Here is a 6,000-nt window from a genome sequence, read left to right as displayed (position 1 = left end):
TGTTGGAGCTTTCTTTGTACAGTCACTAGGCTAAGAGTGTAATTATGTACCTGATGTGGATGGAATTTGTACACAGCAGTTCAAAGAGCATAAGTAGCTTTTTTGAGGGTCAAGTGACCCTCAAAACCCTCCAAAGGCATTGCATACACTGTTTTACTTTCAGTTTATCTGGCTTTGGTCCTAGAAGCAGCATAGGATAGCAGTTCAGATACAATGCAGATTCCTGCTGGTTTTCAAGCCACCCTTCCCATCAGTCTTGCTCCTTGGGTCTCCAGCTGAGGGAGGTCGCTGTCAGAAGGGGCTGGAAGGCTCTCTTCCACAGCAGGACAGCCACACATTTTTGGATGGATTCTTTGTGACCCGAGAATAGCTCTCTTTATTAGATTATTCAAAGGTTAATATTTACTGATTAACCATTAGTTGTATATTGAATGGTCCAAGAGGTGTGGCTAAGGAACTGTTCATGATCAGGAAATAGAATTGGTGGTTCACCCACAAGATGGGTTATTAAAGAGTCGTTGCATATTTTTTTTCAAACAAGATCTCGAAAAATCCTTATAGTCAGCATTTAAGACAAGCAGAACACAAAAATTGAAAATTCTCACTTGGGAGGCTGAGGCAGGAGGAGGCCAGCTGGGGCTACATTTATACCAAGGTCCTGTAATGTCTATGAAAGTTACAGTCTGCTAACTTGGGAATTGGATTTAACTTGTGTTACAGCATGTGAATAAACTGAAAGAGAAGTGTCATCAAGATGTTAGCTGTGTCACCTCCATCAGAGAATGGCTGGGATTGCTGTTAGTGTGTGTGTGTGTGTGAGAGAGAGAGAGAGAGAGGGGGGGTTACTATCCTGATTTTCAATTTGATTTATTTTTGTAACTAGAGGGAAAAGTGAAAATGTGCAGAATCCTCCTGGAGACGCGCAGGTGTGGTTACTGATTTTACCGCAGCCTGGAACATTCTCCACCTCACTGCCAAAGTCTCCCGAAACTAGACAGCTGAAATCGGTTCTGTCAGCAAACCCGGAGGAGAGCCTATGGTGTGCAAGCAGAGAGAGAAGCCCTCTCTGTCACTGCAGCACATGCATTACAAAAATTAGGAGGCACCTAGCGCCAAGCAGCATCCAGTGGTGTTGAGTACGCTTAGAGGCAGGCTTTTGGGGGTCTGGATGATGCCTGAGCCTCATCAGATCTGTTTCGGTGGCTGAAAGGTCTGGAGCTCTCCCTGGAGACCCTCGAGCCCTCCAGTAGCTTGCAGCGCGCTGCCGCTGCCCGGGCGCTGCTGGGTTGCAGGCTCTCATTCCAAACTTGCTTTGGGGAGGGCGGATTGTCCTGGAATCCCTGTGGAAACCGCAATGCCACAGAGTTGCCAGCGCAGACCTTCGGTTGACTTCGAAGCTCCTAGTCTGACCACCTAGAGTCAGATGCGCGCGTGTACACACACACACACACACACACACACACACACACACACACACACGAGCTAATATAGGTGGGAATATAGGTGGGTGATACATATGGGAGGCTTTGGTAGTTGAAGGTGCGACATTCACTTTGGGGATCGAATAAGAGTAGGCGCTCCTATTTCTGCACTCTTTTATGGCTGCAGCTCCCGGGTGGCAAAGGAGGTGGCGGTGCTGTTCGGTGCCAGCAGAGGGCAGCCTGTAGTCCGTGAGGCCGAAAGACAGCCTAGCCGAACCTCGGGCTGGGTTCCAACGGCCCGACCCTGTAGAGTTAGAGATGGCCTTGGAGCTCCCCGAGCAGCGACCTTTGTCGGAGGAGCCAGACGTTGAGGCCCAAGGGCACCCTGCGAGATGTGGTTAAGTTACAGTCCTCCGACAACCTCACTCTGCGACAATGAGGGTTTGAAAGGAAGGGCACGGGGCGGGGGACTAATTGTCTCGGGAAAGAAAGCAAAGGTTCTGTGTCCGAGAAATGTATGCTCCACCTCATCCCGCAATAGAGACCAAGCATGTAGAAACTTTATGTTAGTTTAGTGAACGCTAGGGAAAACTTGGCAAGTGCTTGCCAAGGGAGGTTAGAGGCTGAGAGTGGGATGGCCCCAATGTGGAGACATGTAGCTATCAGTAACTGGTGATCCGCTCTGGGAGCAGAAGGACCTCCTTCCCTGGCCATTTTCTGAGTGTTGAGCTGAAAGAACTCACTACTCTGCTCTAGTCTTCTAGTAACCACTGCTGTAAAATGGGCACCGTTGGCTCTGGGTCTTGGATTCAAGACAGCATAGCTAAATGAATTCAGGTTTCTTTGCTCAACAACGATATTAGGTTTATCTTTGGGGGGAAACAATCTTTTCTCCGTGCCTGAGGTGCGGTCTCAGAAAGCCAGGTGGGATTTGGGATCCGTTTGCACAAGGTCAGGCCACCACTTGAACATACCAGGAACATACCCTAGCAGCTTTCAGACCAGCCTGGAACTATTCTGTAACGAGTACAAGGGTCACCCTGATATGGAAGAGATCGTTGCAAATGAATGAAAAAAAAAAAATCTGTGCTTGGTGTGGTTTGTCCCCAAGGAAGCCTGTCCAACAGGACCAAAAAGCCTACCTAGCTGGGGTCCCTTGAAAACACTAAACAAACCCGCTTTGGGGAGAACTAGGCAAACACACCACCATTCAGCAGCCAGCATCCCAGGAGCTGTGACTAATTTCCGTCTCTCTCAGATCGACTGTAAAGGGGTTTTATTTGATTACTCTTGGCTCTTTTCCCCTTTCTGTAAAATTGGAAAGAAGAGCATTTCTCAGGGTCATTGTGAAAATCCTGTTTGAAAACTGTGAAAACCCAAATGTAAGTCATCACTGGGACTGGCGAGCAGCCAGGCCTGTTCACTACCTGTGTATTTTGCCAGCTAGACAACAGGATAGATGTTTCCTGTAAATCATCCATTTGTGTGCAGGTGCGTTGGTCTCTGTAAGGCAGGTCGACAAGGATGCTTGAACAAGGACACAGATACAGGACATCCTTCTACAGCCAAGCACACGCACACTGCACTTAGCAGGCCAACCCTAGGTCTATGTTTGGAGGCAGGGTGTATGCATTGTTCAGCCGATCTATTTCTACCTAGCTAGGTCAATGGCTGCAGGGAAGTAGGGTCTCTTGTGCGGCTCTGGGGTGCGGAAAAAGCCGGATCCGGGTCTCTAGGTCAGTGCGACTTGGCGCCACCCGGTTCCTTTATCTCTCATCTGCTAGCGGTGGGCAGCTCCAGTTTCACTGGGGACAGAGACCCTGGGCTGGTTGATGGGGGCAGGGAGCCAGAGAAGGAGGTGGTAGAGGGTATGTACCCTGGCCTTCCTCAGGTTTAACCATCCTGAGGATATTTGGTTCAGGGAAGATTGAATGGAGCCTTCACCACACAAGTCTCCTTGCAGGAAGTAGAACTTGGTGACTTGGGAGAATATGTGGCTCCAGGGTCCTTTGGGGCTAAAACTCAGAAGGCTAGAATGGACTGCTCTGCTTTGCAGCAGGGTAACTGCATTTCCATACCAGCTGGTTGCTTGGCTCCCCTCCTCTGTTTCTTCAAAGGGGTTCTGAGATCAGGGTGCTCCGGTGTGTCTAGAGTACCCTGGGGACACCAAGGCCACTGTCACAAAAGTTACTCAAGCAGGCTTGAGTTTTGCTGAGACCCAGCCATTAGTATAGCCTAGGCTCACAGTCCCTTCCTTGCCTTCTTTGCAGAGGGCTTGGGAGGACAGAAGACACTGTCCAGACTATTTGAAATTCAACGGTGAGAGACAAAGAACGCCAAGCAGATAGTTATGGCAGCACAGACACCAGCGGGAATCAGTAGGGACAACCAAGCCTAGCAGTGGCTGCAAAGGCTCCTATGAGGAGCAGGTCCGCCGGGAGCACAGCTCTTCCTCGTCCAAGTCTCTAAATAGAAAATAAAAGTGTTGGTGAGAACGAGCACCAGCAGAGAGCTCTCAGGGCGAAAGCTTGGGAACACAGGCGGGCTGTGGCCCCTGTTCGGTAGATCCACGAGGTCAGCGGGTTGGAACCGTCAGCTCTCCGTACGGAGTTGAAAGGGCCATCGGGGACGACCCGCTGCCCCCTTCCCCGGGATTCCACAAGGCCCTGACCCGGCCTTTATCTCAGCACGGTCAGCAGTCGCGGGGGCTTCAGGAAAGAGGACAAAGGCCCGATGTCACCACGGGCGGGGGCCCGGTTTCCTGACTCTCTGCTCACTCTAACAACCTTTAGTGGGTAGTTGGGCAAGATTTTTCAAAAAAAAAAAAAAAAGTGCCGAATTTCCTTTTTTTTTTTTTTTCTCTTCTAGAAGCAAACAACAAAAAAAAAGCAAATGGCCAGTGGCCCGTCTCTCTAGTCCACGGGGACAAACATTTCCTGGGACCCTGAATTTTTGTTTGCCTACCCAAACAAGGCTCCTTTTACACAGATGAAAATCCAGGGAAAGGCGGTGCTTTTTTTTTTTTTTTAATGTGCTGGTAGCATTACCAAAGACAGTTAATCAGGCTGTGGTCGGATTGCTCCTGCCCTGCTGCGGGCTTTCGGCCCCCTCCCCGCAGGATTCCTTCCCCTGCCTTACAGTGCAGACTACCTGAGGCTCAGATCCGCCTGCCAAATCATTCGTTCTTCAAAGTACGTGTAGGGCTGGAGAGTCTCGGCCCAAGCACCAAGCAGGAAGGTCTGAGCTTGCACTTTTCCTCCGGAGGCCCAGCACCTGTTTTTTTGGTTTTTGTTTTGTTTGTTTTTTTGTTTTTGTTTTTTTTTTTCCCCTGCAACTGGTCTCACACTCCCTCGGCCTCCCCTCCACAGCCCAGCGTCTTCCATTAACTCTCAGTTTAGCCCGGATCCTACGTTTGCTCGACCCCAATCCCCGCGGGATTTCCCCGATTCTCAACAAAGGTCCAGGCTAACACGGTCCACCCCCCAATCCCTCACATGAGGAGGGCCACCTTCTGCTCTTTTGAAAAAAGGTAGAGAAAAATGCAAATATTCCTGAACCAGTGAGGAGGGAGACCTATGGTGGGAAAAATGTCTTTCTCAGAGAAAACTTGGAATATCTCAGAAAATGACCTTTGGAGAAAGCAACATGGAGATCTCCTGGGTAAGTCCAAGGGTGCATCATCTGTGTGCTCTCAGGGTCAAGTGTTCAATGCCAATCGTCCCTCATTCCTGATTGCAATGGACTTTGAAAGGCAGATGCCATCAGCTGTGCCTGGAGCCCAGTAGGTTCTGGTTTGTCTGGGTTCCTGGGGTATTCAGTGGTGAGCCTGGCAATGACAGCTGGTGGGACCCTCTGGAGTGAGGCTGAACCCTTCTCTTTCTCCCTTCTTCCAGGAATAGGAAACATACTAACAATGAAACCAGGTATCTTGAATTGAAATATTTAACTATTGCAATCACTGGTAGATCGGTCATTCATTATCTCTGTTCTATAGACGAGAAAACAGAAATCTGGAATCAGTATTTAGCCAAGGTCAGAGTTATTAAAGGAGGACTCTGGGCTTCCATGGTGGGTTCATCCGGGTGGACAGGCTCTTATTTATGTGTCATCTTGTGTGAGCCACCTCTCTGGGGTGACATGGGCTTAGACATTTTTATCTCAAGCCAGAACCTTGAGGTCACACTTCCTGCTGAACAGTCTGCCTAAATTGGCACCCAGGGCTGTGCTTTGTCACAGAGCCAAGTGGCAGGTAGTCTCACCTGCTCAGGTCTCCTCTAAGGATTTCTGAGGCTGGCGACCTGTGTCTGGCAACTTCTTTGGTCTGATCCTCAAGCACTCAATTGTGTGAGTTTGGCTCCTGAGAACCAGACACTCCTTTGGTACAGCCTGGAACCCACTAATCCACTCTGTCCAGAAAGCACACAGTCAGTCACTGGCTTACTTGGTTTGAAGACTTGTAAGCGCTTTGCCCCTGGTCCCTATCTGAGGAAGAGATGAGGGGGTGTTGGTGGGGGAGAAGTGTATTCTGGCTCCTGATTTCAACCCTTCCTACAGGTCTCATGGGCTAAGGAGAAGGAGA

Source organism: Arvicanthis niloticus, chromosome 21 (assembly GCF_011762505.2).
Source record: "Arvicanthis niloticus isolate mArvNil1 chromosome 21, mArvNil1.pat.X, whole genome shotgun sequence".
Lineage (NCBI taxonomy): Eukaryota > Metazoa > Chordata > Mammalia > Rodentia > Muridae > Arvicanthis > Arvicanthis niloticus.
Note: the sequence above shows the minus strand (reverse complement) of the source record.